This window comes from Cataglyphis hispanica, chromosome 10 (genome assembly GCF_021464435.1).
Source record: "Cataglyphis hispanica isolate Lineage 1 chromosome 10, ULB_Chis1_1.0, whole genome shotgun sequence".
Classification (NCBI taxonomy): domain Eukaryota; kingdom Metazoa; phylum Arthropoda; class Insecta; order Hymenoptera; family Formicidae; genus Cataglyphis; species Cataglyphis hispanica.
This window is the reverse complement of record NC_065963.1, coordinates 4,908,410-4,924,845: the sequence shown is the minus strand read 5'-3', so window position 1 is coordinate 4,924,845 and position 16,436 is coordinate 4,908,410. Positions and strand designations below refer to the sequence as shown.

The 16,436-nt window shown below is 35.6% G+C and overlaps 2 protein-coding genes across 5 annotated transcripts in view; both read left to right on the top strand.

Annotated features, from left to right (window-relative positions):
- Positions 1-16,436, top strand: part of LOC126852565 (cystinosin homolog) — a 266,934-nt gene that overhangs the window by 26,017 nt on the left and 224,481 nt on the right. The window lies entirely within an intron of this gene.
- LOC126852525 (uncharacterized) overlaps positions 1-16,436 on the top strand; it is a 229,668-nt gene that overhangs the window by 26,113 nt on the left and 187,119 nt on the right. Inside the window, exon 1 of one of the 4 annotated variants that reach the window (XM_050597409.1) lies at positions 9,036-9,105. The exons of 1 other annotated variant lie outside the window; for it this stretch is intronic. The gene's annotated coding sequence lies outside the window, so the exon portion shown is untranslated. Of the gene's footprint in view, positions 1-9,035; positions 9,106-16,436 lie in introns of those variants that run through there. 2 more of the 4 variants (XM_050597413.1, XM_050597411.1) reach the window with 2 other exon arrangements.

Sequence of the window (16,436 nt, the reverse complement as noted above, 5' to 3'; positions counted from 1 at the left end):
AATCTACATAAATACGATTTTCTTTTCAATAAGAAGTTACGAATCGGAAACATAGAGATCTACATAGAGTTGTTTCACAACAGTGCATTCGCCAGTATACGTATACGATATGAACGCGAATACATGAGAATAAAAATATCGCGCGATGCATTGTATACATCGCATAAAGTGCAGTCTGGTGAATCCCGATACGGTGTCTCGCGTATATCTCCGGGCCCGCGACGCGCTTGAAATATGCACGAAACGTAAGTATGAAACGCGCGGTATATCGTATTGCGGCGCCTTTTGTTTTATGCAGAGAATGGTTTCGTCCCCGCGATTCGCCGACGTCCGGCGCGGGTGGGCGGCGACGGTGCATTTCGTAACATCGGGTGACGTCGCATTTCCCCGCGATAACGCCAGCGAATTATCATTCCCGGCCACTGTGTCGCGCAGAACCGCGACATTTTTTATACGCCCGCGACCGCGATGTGACGGCATTAATAAGTAACATTAATAAGAACGGTCACAATGGCGAAAGAAATTACAACATGGTTTTTTACCGGATAAAAGTTGAGAAATAGAAGAGATGACGTTGTTCCGCGCGGAGAAAAGTGCCATTGTTTCTCTGCTATGTAAATTAGCCAAAGTATCTCTCAGAGGAGAGTTTATATCGATGACTTTTTCATAATGAAAATTGAATGGATATTCCCATTCATTTGTCACATCTTTGACATTTGCTCTTTCTCTCTTCTCCTTATTCTTGGAATTAAATATTTGCAATTAAATGTTTAAGCTAATATAAAATTAATTAGAAATTTAATTTTTATTCACTGATTTATATATTTTTTTTTTTTTTTGTAAAAATATATATGTATGACATATCAGAAGTTTTTGATTTTTCATTTTAAATAATATATCGTATAAAATATGCGCATTTAGGGAAATGGATTTGTTTCGTTTGACGGAGTTCGCTATTTGCCAGCGCATCGACCATCAATTCCTAAACATCGTGGCATGAAGTGAAAGCAGCGAATGCTTGCTCGCGCGAGCACCGCGTCGGCTCCGCTCACGGCCAATTCCCGGATTAGTCACGGCCGAATTAATCCCTCGTTCGCGAAGTATGCACGAACGATTCGATCAGCGATGCGAGATCCTGAAATCTCTCCGTGGCAGAGTTCGTGCTTTCGACGTCCACTGGCTGGCAAGGGTCGGCTCGGTGGCTGGGATCGGGGCGCGCAGGAGGTGGAGGTCGACGAACGCGCACGAGCGTGGTGGGTGCAGGGCTAGCAATGCGTACCTGTCAAGAGCAGAGACTCGCTTTACCTCCCTCTTCCCACCCCCCCCCCCATCCCTCCCCCCCTCCACATTCTCATTCGCTTACCTGCCCTGCCTGCTCGCATTTCACCTGATCCGCTGACTCGCGTGTCGCGTTCGAGCGTGCCCCGTGCGTTAATACTCGCGTCGCATCTCGCGCGGATTACGATATAAAATCGGTCACTCTTCCTTATCTATCTCTCGAAGAGCGAAAACGGATCGCGCTGCGATTTGTTCGACTGGAAAATTCGTCAAACCGCTGTTCCCTTCGCCTTGTCGGGGAACGACTGCTTGGCAAATATGTTCACTCTTGTTGACTATGGAGCGAGTACGATAAACCGCTGGCGCGCGACTTTATTCGCTTAGAGACTAATAACGATCCGAGTTTAATGGCGATCGATATTCGATTGTAATAAAGTCGGACGTGCAAGCGGGCTATCACGCTCACGGTTAGTTTTACGAAGAAACGAAGAGAAATTGGGTAGAAATGCAGCCGAGAATTTTGCACGGTAGATACACACTTATTTTTACAGACGCAGAGCGCATAAACAATACGCTGTCATCACTCCTGTAAATCTGATAAATAATAAAGCGTGATATACGCATAAAAATCTCTATTCACATGTAAATGCATGAATTTGAAATGTCTCGTGTGATATGTAATTTACGCTTACTCACGCAATCGACTATTCGCTTTCAGCATATGCTAGCACGAGGTTGATCACCGTGATTAACTTTTGAAGTGTAATACAAAAGAATTCTAAAATTCTACGAGAATTTATAAAGATTAAAATTGTGAAATATAAAACAATACGACAAAATGTACAAAGTACAAAAATTTATTAATTATTTTATCCATTTACATAAGTTTAGGGAAATAATAGATATTCTATAAATTTTGTATAATTTTTTATTTTATTAATATTACTTTGATATTTATTTAAAACAATAATTTAAATCAATATCTCTCTGATACTATTTCATAACGATATCGGATATTTCTTACTCGGGGATAATTTTCAACAAATCAGTCTTCTATCTCTGAAACAAGATCAAATACTTTTCGATCGTTCAAATTAAACGATGATTTTGTCGACAATAAAGTAACGCCGTATGAAGCAACTGGCGCCAGCAATAAACTCTACCGCATACAAGCTCACGATGATTTTATTATTCTCTCAAGAATTTCGCGGACTTTCCTATAGTGTCTCACGTTGGAGAAAGAATTAAGTCGCTCATGCGAGCATTCGATCGAGGCGAAGGTTGTCCGATAATCCGGTGACGTCTGGTATACGAAACGAATCGGTTATTGTCTTCGTTTCCAAACCGCTTCATTCGGAAAAGTGTATCGTAGGCTCAACCGATTTCTTTTTTCTCGCGAAAATCTCATACTCGCGTTCTGCGAGGAAGCATAGCTGTCGACGAGGCGAAGTGAGGAGGGACGGACGGAATTGAATGGGAGGAACGTCGATGGAGAGAGAGAGAGAGAAAAGGAGAGTGGCAGTATCGAGAAATTTCTGAAATACCATGGTCCATGAAATGTACTCGCTCTGCATTCGTACTCTGTCTCTTGTCTCCCCCTCGTATCAATGTTTTTCGTTCTATTACGATTATATAATTATCTTTTGATATGTAAACAGAAAAAAAGATTAGAAAGTTTTTTAATTAGAAAAAAATCATTTAATCAATATGATTTTTTTGCGATTTATTTTTCTTTTTACATTTATTAATTTACTTTTAACAATTTTTGCCATTTATGTAAAAAAATCGAATCTCTTACTTTTCATAATATTTTTTTAATAAAAGATACTTATATATATATATATATATATATATATATATATATAAAACAAACTTGAGATTTGCACTATTAAAAAAAAATGCATCCATTAAATTTAAAAGCATCGCGTTCAAATATTTTTTTTTTGTAGACTTATTAATTATTGAAGACGATAAGAAGCTTTTGACACCGGCTTGTGGCTGTCACCGTATTGTTTGGGGCGCGGCGTCGACATCATCCCGTGAGTCTTCTGCGAATTGATACGGACCTAAAGCTGGAGGGGTATATTAATCTGGGTATTACAAGACTATCGTTCTGTATTTGAGAGAGTTATCAAAGAGGGTATTAGAGGACCACAGCTAGACCCTTCCTTTCGCTCCGATAAGTACATTCGTAAAGCCGCGATCTATGAGTTTTCTCAACTTTTATCATCTAATGCTCAAGAAACTTAATAAATGAATAAAAAAATTAATAAAAAATAAAAAAACTAAAAAAGTATTTTTCTGCATCTATTATCAAAACTCGTTAAAAATGAGTAGAAATCAAGTTTAATTTCAAGTTAATATAAAATAATCTTTCGTTTGATTACATTTAATAATATTAAAAATCAACATCAATAAAGGATTATTATTGGAAAATACACGACATTTATAAACGTTAGTCTGCAATGTTATTGTCTGTTTCAAATATTTGCAAATGATTTATTCATATTCGCCATAATATCAAAATTATTCACCGTCGTTGAGATATACCGAAGATTCGTGTGGTATCGCGGTCTGGCGCCCAGAAAAGAAAAGGGAAAGATTGGATGTTGGAGGAGAAGATCTGGGTGATAGTCCCGAAAGTTCCTCGCACGCGTTACTGGTAGCTCGGAACGATCCGACACACAGTTGTTGGCGTTCGGTGGTGGACGATAACGGTAATCCAATTTTTCGGAATAATATTTGTCTTGAAGATCGACGACTAACGTCGTGCCACGCTGCTGGTGTGTGCCTATATGTGTGTATGTGTATATGTATGCGTACGCTGTACGCGGTGCTCCATTCTTATCATGACGTCTTTCATTTTATTTTTTAATCTATTTTGCGATTAGATGTTGGAAGTCAAATTATGAACAAGAATAATGTCGTATAAATCATAGAAATGTCGGAACGTTGAATTATAGAAATAAAGATCCAACATTAAAGAGATTTGACGGATAAAATTTTAAAAATATATGAATGAAGAATATATAATAAGATATGTTTTTTTTAACTAACTTAAAAAATGCATTTTACGTTTACGCGAAATTAATTTAATATTTAATTGCTAAAATAATTAATATGTTGACATATTTAATGTCGTGATGCAAAAGTAGTGAAATTAGAATGACGTAGTGTACAATATTAAAAGTAAATTTAATTTTTAAATAATATTCTCTTTTATTATTGCAATAATGAGGACAATTTTTTTAATAGAAGCGCATGTATTGGAGGAAGAGAAATAACGAGAAAACTGCGTTTTTATAGATATGTTTTAGAATAACGGCAACTTTCTCGTGATGAAATAAATGAAATAATCTAAAAATATACGTGTAAGACTCATAGAAACGCTCTTGGATATTTTTCTACGTATATTATTTTATGTAATGATTCAAAATACTTGCGAGTTTTATTGATAAAAATTTATCACAAGCAAGCGAAGAAAGATTTGCTACTCGTAACTTGTAAAAAGGATGTAGAAGGAAAGAAATTTATAGATATTTGTCCAGTTTAACAAGTCAAAAGTAGTTGATCCGCCGTTTTTTGGGGTTTAGGCTTTTATGATAAATGGGACGCATTTCGTGGCCCTATCTCAACAGTTTTGCGAAGCATTGAGAGGAATAATACGCTCCGCTATCGAATTTTTCACGAGATTGAGGATGATGAAAACAAAGAACGTTTTGCTGTCAGCGGACATGTAAAAATATTTGTGCAGTTAAAGCAAAAATTTAAAATCTTAGTTTTGATTCATGAAACATTTTACGTATGTAAACGTAAAATTTATAATTTGTTTTTAATAAAATTTTTTAAAATTATTTTACGTAAATAGAAAACTATGCGATCTTTGCTGTAGATCGTACATTACGCCAATATAGTTCGACATTTAAAAAGAAAATATATATTTTTTCAGCAAACGGTCGCGAGCGACAAAAAAGTATGATACTTCGTTAACGTTCGCTTTCAGTACCGGTTTCTCGTTTCTTCGTACGCGAACTTGCCGAATAAAATTATCGTTAGGGAATTCGTCAATCGATAGAACCGACGACAAACGGGCAAAGTCAAGCGTCAAGTCGATTTCTCGTCTTCAGTGAGTTTCCGTGAGTGCGCTACGCGATTTGCATACAAAGACGAGGACTCGACATCTCTTCGCGCCCTGCGACTTTCTACATCAGGCAGAATAGATATCGTTTTAGCCATTGTTCGTATATCGATTCTAAAGAGACGTTTTTATTGCGATTGTCGCGGAATCGCATTATTTTATCGATGGTATTTTGTCACGGAAATGAATTTATTTAGCCGAAATAAAACGAAGCGTATATCGATTAGGAAGACTTTTATACAACATCAAGCGCGCACACACAATGTTAATATTTTGTCAATTCAGATAATAATAAGAAATTTTTAAAATTGTAAATTAAATAGTTATTCACTGATATAAACGATTTTATAAATGTAGTGATTATATACATTTAATATTTATCTCTGAATTTATTTGTGGATTTTTATTTTGTTATACTCCTTTAATTTTAATGAAATTTTATTTATCTTTTGTCTCATGAATTGTTTTCGAAATATGACTCTAAGAAAAGGCGAAGCTTTAACAGTTAATGAACGTAAGATGTCGACAACTTTGCTAAACATGAATAAATATTAAGAATACTGTAGCGATGGCAAAATATAATTAGCTCGTTAATTTATGCGTCATATCATGTATGTTAATTTCTTGCCCATTGAACAATTACGTAAGTAGCGCGAATGCGCAATGAATCCGAATGAATAAGCAATTTCAAAAAAGCAATTATTAAATTAAATTCTCGTATTTACGTACCATTTTTAGATCGCAATAAAACTAAGAACTTACATATTATTTTTAGATTGCAATAAAACTAAGAACGTAATTTCTCTCCCTTTTCCTTCTCCCGATACATGGAATTGTTTCGCATTAAGCAATTTATTTAGTAATTCAATAAAAAATCTTATGAATTTATTGTTAGTTAAATAGCATTTGACATATTTTCACAATACACATTTATAAAAATTAATTATTTTCAATTATTAGCAAATGATTTTCTCTCTGTTATGCAGGTATATATATATAAATATGTAGTCTTAATGGAGGAAAAAAATTATGATATTATTTAGAAAAAAAATAAACAATTAAAATACGAATATTTTGGGAGAATTTTTCAAAATTCCTTCAGTTCCACTGATACAATCACTTCAACGTTTCTGTAATCTGCGGAATCCCTCCGACGCATTCGCGCTCTATGTAGGAACAACCGATCCCTATAGAGTGAGACGAAAAATCGGATCTGAGGTACGTGCCCGACCAAATTCACGCGCGCATTTTACCGATGCACGTGTGTACGTGTGTCTGTGTGTGTGCGGGAAAAGTCTAGGAAAAGAGAGACTTTCAACGTAGGGAACACCGTCATGCTGTGTTCGTAGGTTCTCGTGGAACGAAAAGACACGCTCGACTAATTTTCTCGATGCGCTCGGCTGGTCGATCGACGTCGATTTCGAGTGGGCGGGAACTCGTAACTTTGCGAGGGAATGCGGTCCGGGAGGGTGAAGGAGGCGTTTGAATTCATGACTGTCGTAAATATGTTAATACTTCGTAGCCACCCCCGTTGTTGAGAGGGTGATTTTCGAAGACGTGAGTGAGGGCATCTTTCTATAGATATTCCTTATACCGAAGAGGCACATTGTGAACGGGCGAATTGCATCGTCAATTTAACGCCGTAGAGAGCATCGAAAACTTCTTATGAAGTTCCGTATTTATTGGCTATTCAAAGCGCGCTCGATGATGCACTTTTCTATTGTCACTGGTTTATGTGACTTTTCGGTAGCGCGATACTCGATGAATGTATTTACGATGCGCTATCAATTGAAATTGTTTTATGAATTTTTTAATTTGCTTTGATAAATCGACAAGTAGAAAACTATAAGTATTAGTACAAATAATTACAATTAAATAGAAATAAATAATGAAAGAACGACAATAATAAAACAATTTGTATTAATTGATTGTTTGCAATAAAAGATTGTTTGGATTCTAACTGATTTGATATAAATATTATTCGACTGTTAGCATTCAATTATCTTTATCGAATTAATATAGCAGCCGGTGATAGAAAATTATGCTATTCTAAATTGGGTCGTAAGTCCTTAATGGATGCCGATCCATTAAATTTATTTTTCCATTTCGCGGATTCGAACATATAATGCCCATCAAATCGTAACATTATGCATACTCTATATAATGGTTTTCACGTGAACAATCTAAATTCTCTGGATATGCTCGCAGCTATTCCTAACGATTGATAGAGCTGTAATTGTATTGACCGTGCCTACAAATAACATGCCTGTACCGCTAATACACTTTAGGACTATGGATTTAATGGCCCGTATTCTGAACGGATCGCTTACAAGAGCAGTAGCGGTTATTAGCGGTAGGTCATTAGACGGTTTGCGAGGCTAACGGCCGACAGGTTCGCTGAACATGGTCGTTTATAATCGTTAGGCTGCGCATTGGTGCTAATCGAATGTCGAGATAATAGCATATCGCAGCGAATGAAAAATCTTTGAAATTCGGCCGACTGCACGATTAATCTGATTGTTGAATTACTGATTAATACAGGTACATTAATATTATTATATTGCAATAATTATTAGAAATATATAATTTATTTATTTATTTGAGCAAGGGAATAATTGTTCTATTTCCATTATTGATGTACATAATCGTGATTTATCCTAATAATCAATAATGACACATTTTCTCTATAATAGAAGTAAACATTATGAGAATATTATTCTATGTTCAGTGTTGTTGTATTTGATTGCAAGTGCAATCGTATTAATTATTAGAATATATATTCTATTAGAACCACAATCGCTTTCAAGTTGTCGCTCCGTCTTCGCTAAATTGAAGACTATTTAAACGATATCGTTTTCTGTGTGCTTAGGTAAATTATCTTTCGCACAACTTCAAAGAGACGGTCATAAATGAGGTGGTGGCGTAGTTAATATAGTGAACAACGGTATTATATCTTTAGTATTTAATCAAAGTGCAGTTTGGTCGTCATCTTCGATCACTGTATATATGTATCTTTAAAATACCGCCAGCGCCGTAATAATATCGATTCCCCGTAATACGAGATCCCGGCGTCTTTGATATACCTTCCTTTTTTTTTTCTTTCATCCTCCACGATGACGGATCACCCTTTGTAACAACACCCCGAGTAAACAACGTTCTTGTTTTTATGCGCATATATGTTCGCGGATGTCGCTCCTATGTATAAAAATAGTGTATGCTTTTATCTTGGCTTTTATCTTGACTATAGTTTGTATTTGAAGTCTTTAAATGCGATTATTGGATAAATATAGAAGTTTTTCTCCGATGCAATTAAATAGGTCGCAACGTATTAAATGTTACACATTGTAGAGATAAATGATATTTATCTCTGCTTTTTCTTAAGAAAGTTCGGACAATTATGTTAAAGGCCATTACGGATCGTTAGACATAATTGTTCGTTTTCAATAGAGCGAATTATTATTCGAATACGGGACAGGATCACCGTATATACATAACAGCCTCGACGAACGTAAACATTGTTTACAATGGTTTATTATTATAAGGTCGCCGAACACTGGGAGAGGGGGTTGTACCCTACGCGTAAAAACACTTGGTATTTTCTGAAACCTATTAGTTGTCAGTTTTCGTTCGAGAAGCTGTGTCGGAGGATCGAATAAATAGGCTACAGAAAACAGCATAAAACTTTTATTGTAAGTACAGATATTTATACTTAATAGCTTACTTAATACGTTTTTAATCTTCAATTAGCTTCTGATAGTTTTCGACGCGATACATTACAATTTCTATTAACCTTCTATGAAATTTATTAGCGTTGTAGAACGGAATATGCTGTCATACAATTAGATAAATTAATCTAAACGTACATTTAAATTACCGTAAACCTAATTAACCTAACTCTTCTCTACATCACGTGACAGTTGATTACATTTTATCTGTCGAGAATATCGTATGATTAAATTAGGGTCCTTCCGGATCTTTATTATTACACGAATATATTTTTGCTTATCCATATCTCTTCTCTGTTTTTCATGTTTAAAAGCATTCTAGTTTTAAATTTCTTAAGCTGAGGTAAAAATCTTTGTATTTATATAGGATCGCGATTACCATTTAAATACGCGTATATAAACTGGGGCAAGTTGTATGCGAACGATATATATATATATATATATATATATATATATATATATATATATATAGAAACATACGCAAATACATACATACATACATAGAGTAGATTTTCGCCGAGTGGTAGTTTGCGAAAAAGAGGGAATGGCGGAATGTACTCCTACTTCATCTCCATAGCAAATATTGGATCGTCGGATATATACCGAAGATTTTGGATATTGCTAGCACAACATCCTCCGGCGTCGCTTTCGGTATTCCTTGCGATAGAATCAACAGCCTTATAAGGTTGACCTCTTATTTTATTACGCCGAAGTAAGAGTATACCCGCGAATCGCGGACAATCACGAGTCGACTATGCGCGAAATGTCTTTAAACTTTTAATTTTACTATAATCTACCATAATCCAAAAATTTTAATTCTAGAATTTTCGATAGATAATTTTTTTTTTTTTTGTAAGAAAACAGAATTATCTTGATATTATTTATAAAATTTATAAATATAATGCACAAGAAAGGTACATATAGGTTTTAGAGCAATCTATATATTATTATAATATTATTGCATCAATTATGGACTTATTAATTTATAATATTGTTATGCTGATATAAAATGAAATCTATTACGAATATAAGCATATTGAATATTCTAGTTATTTTTAGTTCAACGATTAATTTAATAATTATTTGCGATATAAAGTATCGCTTGATTTGCAACGTACTACTATTGTCGGCTAATTAAGCACTCTCGTTAAAATAACGAATATCTGTTTCCTGTGATGCAGTCCCGGCTTAAGTCGAACAATTAATATTTGGCAGACAGTTGCATTAATGTTGGTGCATTAATTAGCCCAATTTAATAGGAAATGATGCTTGTTAACGGCTGTGTCGCTGGTAATCGGTTATTTTTTTACCTTTGCACAAATAATATGGTTCGCAATCGAAACAATAATGATCGCGCGCATCGGTGTAGATATAATTATTACCGCCCCGCAATACCATTTGCTCGTTACGCATTCATTTATAGCAAGCTGATGCTAACGCAATAGTGTGTATTGTCGATATTGTTCGATCTATACAATTAATGTAAAATTGCACTTGCCCCTATAGTTCGCTTGGCGATTTTGCGTGGAATTTATGCCCACGATAACTGCAAGGGCCATTTGTGAAACGCATGAAACTCAATCGGAGTCTTCTTTTAATAGGAATTTTGATTAGTCTAATCAAAGATCGTCCGAGTATAAGTTGATAATTTATTGTTTTTCCATTTGTTTTCTGTTCGTGATCTGTTCGGCAAATGATACTTAGATTGATCCTTTTAGAAATTAGAAACGCGAGAATACTTCCGAAATTTTACAGTTTATTAGTTTTATTTAAATTAGATTTTTTTAAATAGTATCCGTGAATTTCTTTAATTTCGTGATTTTCTTTGGCAATCTGCGATTTTATTACCCGCGAGGACATATATATTTTCCGTACAGCTGAATAAAATCGTTGTCATTAATGAAAAATTTATTGGGAGATGCGAATCGGAAGGGGATAGATAAATTATACTCCAGCATCATTCTTCGTTCGCTCCGACATTCGAAATGTGCGAAGGGCTGCAGTTTCTAGTTTGTTTTTTTTTCATTTTTTTTTTTTCCGGGTACGTGACTCGAGAGATTTCCTTTTTTTCTTCCGAGAATCGTCTCCACATCCGGAGAACAACGCACTCCACCAAGAAATGTCGCCCCCTCGTCTCGTGAGGGTCCGATCGCGGCACGTGACACGATGCAGAATGCACTTTCAAGCGTATCCCCCTCCAACAAATTGGAAATTGATTTCTCTCATAGCCATTGTCCGTTCTTCGCGCCGATTCCGCATGAGTAAATCGCCGGTGCGCAAAACAGTGTCGTCGTTCAAGTTCGATAATTTATCGGCTTTACGGTCGGAATGAAAGCTTCACGTACGCGCGCGTGAGAGAAACGGCGCAATGTTAGAACTGTCGGGAACTGCATTTATTCTCCAAGAAACGTTCTGTCAGATATTATTCGCCCGTATGTTTGCGTGAAAATGCTTTCATTGAAATATTGCGCGACTGTTTATTTTAACGTTTCCATTGCGGTTATACTCGCAGGAAAAACGTATGGTGGAGTGGCATTGACATTTTTGTACGCGGGCAGTAAATATTTGCGGCTGAATATGTGCGCACAATTATCATTAATTCCAGGTTTATCCATCTATGCACTTCACGTTATAAACTTTAATTTTTTCGATAAACGATTTTTTTTTCTTTTGTTTTAGATTACGCGAGTCACTCCTTGTAATGACATTTTATGTAAATTGCTATTATTTACTTGATATATAAAAATAGATTGTTTTGTGAGATGTTAGATTTATAATTATGATTATCTAAATAGTGGAGAGAGAGAATAAATCTTTATGAAATTATTCATTGAAGCCATAAAAAATTTGACAAAATTGCAGTGAAAATATCGATGACATGATGAATTCCTCAAACACAGGCGAATAAATAGCTTCTTGAAATGAAAAAAAGAAAGAGGGAAAAAGAACTCGAAGTAAAGAAAAAAAGTCAGAGAAATTGTAAAATCCGAGAGAAATATTTTCTCGTTTTACAAAAGCATTACATGAGATATGAACGATTACCGGATTTTCGGTGTAAATGCGGAATATGAGCATCGATCATCTTGCAAGAACGTAATAATTTAAACGGTCGAATGAGCCTCGAGCGACAGTCGCATTTTTTATCTTCTGTCAGAAAATATAACTCCAAGCACGATCTTTTTCTCCGTTTTCGGGACACCTGTCCGTTCTGCGTTTTCAAGAGAGACGGCATTCCTTATGTCACTGCAAAATTGACAAATTCAAGCAAAATATTTGAGCGACGAATTTTGTATTGGCTTACATTTTTAACGAGATGTTATTTTGAAATACCGGATGCTGTTAATTTCTCTCTCGTAACACGATTATGTGAGAAGCATATCACCTGTTTAATTAACTATAAATATTTAACTAGGTTACAAGTTGTACAGTAATAGTAAATTTTTATATGGTTTTATATTAAAATCAATTAATACAAAAAAATTTATAAATATTTTTATATTTTTATGAAAAATATACGTAACGTTAATAATCAATTTTTTGTATAAAAAATCTATGCTTGAAAGAGTTAGATTTTGTTAGTTTTTTTTTTTTTCTCGTTCTTTCAATCTTTTTTATTTTATAGGGAAAATATCTTTTACATGATAAAAGTTCCACGAGATTCAGTATACCGACCGAAAGACGCGCTTATTTTATTTCCTTTCGTTTTATTTCGATTTTGGTTCAAACAGAGACCACATGCAGATTACGCGGCGGTGCATTTCACAAATTTATGAAGTCCGGCATGAGGCGTACGAAACGGTCCGCGACAGCGACCGTATATGCTTATTACGGCATATATGGCCGGTCGACGAGAAATGGGAAAAGTGGAAGAGAGAAAACGGACAGGAAAGAAAGCGAAATAGAGTGTGCGGTATGAAAATATAAGGACCGTGAGATGTAAAGACTGCAAATTCGGGGGGCTTTTGTTCTTTCGTCTCGCTCTTCCCCGTTCTCGCACGAGGAAAATTCACGGGCTTAATGGACTTGTTTATTATTTCTTATATCTTGGCCGTTCTCTCTATAAGAGTCCAGCCAAAAAGTCTCTATCATCCTGTCTCATTCCTTCATTTTTTGCGAATTATCTTTGCGTCTCTTCCTCTCTGATATATATATATATATATATATATATATATATATATATATATATATAAGTATTTTATGTGTTCTGGATTTCTTTTCGGACGATTAATCGTAAACTTACGCGTGTGTAATCATCAGCGACGAAATATGCGATTGTTCAAAGATTTCTCTCGAGGAAATAAAAATTGAGCTAGGGACGGGAGAGAGCAGGAAGGAAGTACGAATGGAAAAAACGAGATAGCGCGGGAAAGTAACAGGAGACTGCGCAATAATTTTCCAGACTACTTGACACCCCTTGCGAATAATGCGAGCGAATAAATTTTTCTGCACAATTACAAATTTTTCCCTCATTTGCTTCGTTTTTTGTTTAATTGGCTGCACGTGTGACACGATTATGATTTTTAAATGATAGAAATGTATAAAAGCTTGAAATTTTTGGAGAAGCGTATAAATATCCGCATAAATTAAGTAAGAGGACGTCAAAGTAATAATATAAAGTTAAAGCGAAAGAAGAAGAGTTCGGCAAATATTTCATATGATTCTGAAAGAGACAAAAAAGGAACCGAGCAAAATTGGTGTGGCACATCCCGGATGTAAAATATGATGCTTTTACACATCGTGTAGAACAGGCCGCAACAACACTGCGTTGCCTTTAAATTTCAATTCAGGGATCAAAGAGTTCCTGTGAAATCAAGCGAACGATTCCGCGGTATGCAAATACACTGTGGAGAACGTACATGCAAGCTAAGTTTAGGAGAACAAAGGAGAGAGAAAGAGATATCAAGTGAGAGAGAGAGAGAGAGAGAGAGAGAGAGAGAGAGAGAGAGAGCAGACAGACAGACATCACCGGCGGTAAAACAAAGAGAGCGAGCGAGAGACAGAATAGGGAGCGAGTCGAGGGAGAATGACGGGACAAAAGGTGATCTTCTGAAAAATGGGGTCGTAAAGTATTCCACTCATATCGTATCCTACCTTTCCACCCTCCTTTCTCGCGCGTTCGTCCTACATCGCGCACATATTCGTCGACGCTTTTCAAGCCTTTCCTCTTCCGTCTTCGTAGCGGCGGGAAGAGGGGCAGGAAGGGAGAGACGTCGATTTTTAATTTTCGCGAGATTTTCATACCGGTAGAAAGGTACCCCTTTGTGGCCTCTAAGAAGGATCGCGCGACGTCGGATTCTTGCGAATGGAATAATGCGCCCAGGCTTGGGCTGGATTTTCTTGGGAGAGACAGAGCGTAATAGTCTGGCCTCCCTCCGTTGCGGGGGAGGGGGGGAGGGGAGGGGAGAATGCTTTTGCCGTATATTGTTTGCAAAGCGTGTCGTAAGATGCTCGGTGCACGATGAGAAACTGTCGTGGTCGCGTACGCGATCGATATACGGTCTGACGCGCGAGTCTCGTCTGATAACGCTATTATGAAGCATACAGCTACGTTCCGAAGACTGTCGAGCATGATATCGTTCACTTTGTACCGGAGAGACCGGAATTAATAAATTATATTTTAGCTACATGATTTTTTTGATTAATTTAGAATCGATATTTTTAATTTAAGAATACAATTTGCTCTCTTTCGTTTGTTTTCTCGTTAATGAGCTATCTTAATGTGTGTCACAATTTAGGTAATAATGTATAAATAACATAAGAGATCTAAATTTAAGATAATAAAGATTGACATTTCATTAGCAAACTTGTAACTTGATTAATTATAAAGATATTTAAAATTAAACAATGAAATCCGTTTGCAACAACCATTGATTTTTTTTTTTTTTTTTTTTTTTTTTTTATTAAAATAAACAATTTTAAATCAAAAGGATTATAAATGGAATATGACTCGTTCTAAAATTTGAAGATTTTGTGCAACTTGAATCACAGAATTTTGCTCGATACATTTTAATGCGCGGCTTGTTTGCCGGATGCAATGTTTTGAGGTTTTGTTTCTTTTCATGCTTGATTCAACATCTATCTGTACGCTTGTGTTGCGATCCGAGCAGAATCCTGAAATTTTTTCCATTTCCAGTTCTGTTATTTTAATGCGATAGAAAAATGTAACTGCGCAGAAAGCATAATACGCACAAGAAAATAAGCGCGGTGTAATAGAATATATATTTCTGCAATAGAATATTACTACAGTATGTGCTTTCGAAACGTGGAACGCGCATTAAAATATATACTTTTCTTGTGCATAAAATCGTGGATTTTTCCACTAAGAAGTCGTAAATTTATCAACGACAGAAAACATTAAATTTAAATTATCTTATTCTTTTCTACGAAATAAGACAAAAATGATGTAGAATATAACCGTGTTTTATAGTTTATAAGATAAATGCTGATATTCAAATTTTAATGTGTTAAATTTACATTCGCACGACAGTCTTGGTTCGGTTTGACACGATCGAAGACACTTCGAGGCTGTATTTCAAAGTCACTTGATGGAAACATTGGGAGACATCAACCATCAAGGTGTGCCTTCGCATTGAAATCGCGTTTAGGAAACGTTAATTACTTAAGCGATTATCGGGTAAACTTTATTAGCGCTACGGTTTCCTGAAATTTTCTTAGTACTCGTCTTGCACATCGCGAATAGATATTTCTAAATTTAATGTAAAAATATTTTTAGACAAATTTTTTTTTTATAAACATTTTTTTGTACATATTTTTTATTAATATTATTATCCTATTAATTTGTTGCTACATTTGACAAGGCATTGTAATTGTATAAAATTATACGTACTGCAAAATATTTTTGAAAGTTATAATTTAATATCCAAGTATGTGTTATCCAGTATTTTGCAAAATTGTAAAAACAAATGATTATTTTTAATATAACGCAAGAAAAAGAGTAAAATAGAATAAAAAAATTTAAAACTCATTTTTCGAAGATAATTTTAAATTACGTTCATTATACTTTCATTATAATTTCTTCTTTATGTAAATTTAATGCGCAGCATATTAAAAGCGTCATACTGTTCGCTCAACGAGGAAAATAGTTATTCTAAGAGCCCATGCCCGTATATCTCGCTAGTCAGGCAAGAGCTAAGGAGGCTGCGCAGCGATCCATTCAGAAAATACGCGACACCGTAGTGCTTACGGTAGCAGCGCTTATAAACCAGCAACGCCAACCGCATTACCGCGTTGCCATCCCGAGACATGCGCATTTTCCAACGGCGGCGTCTTGTCTT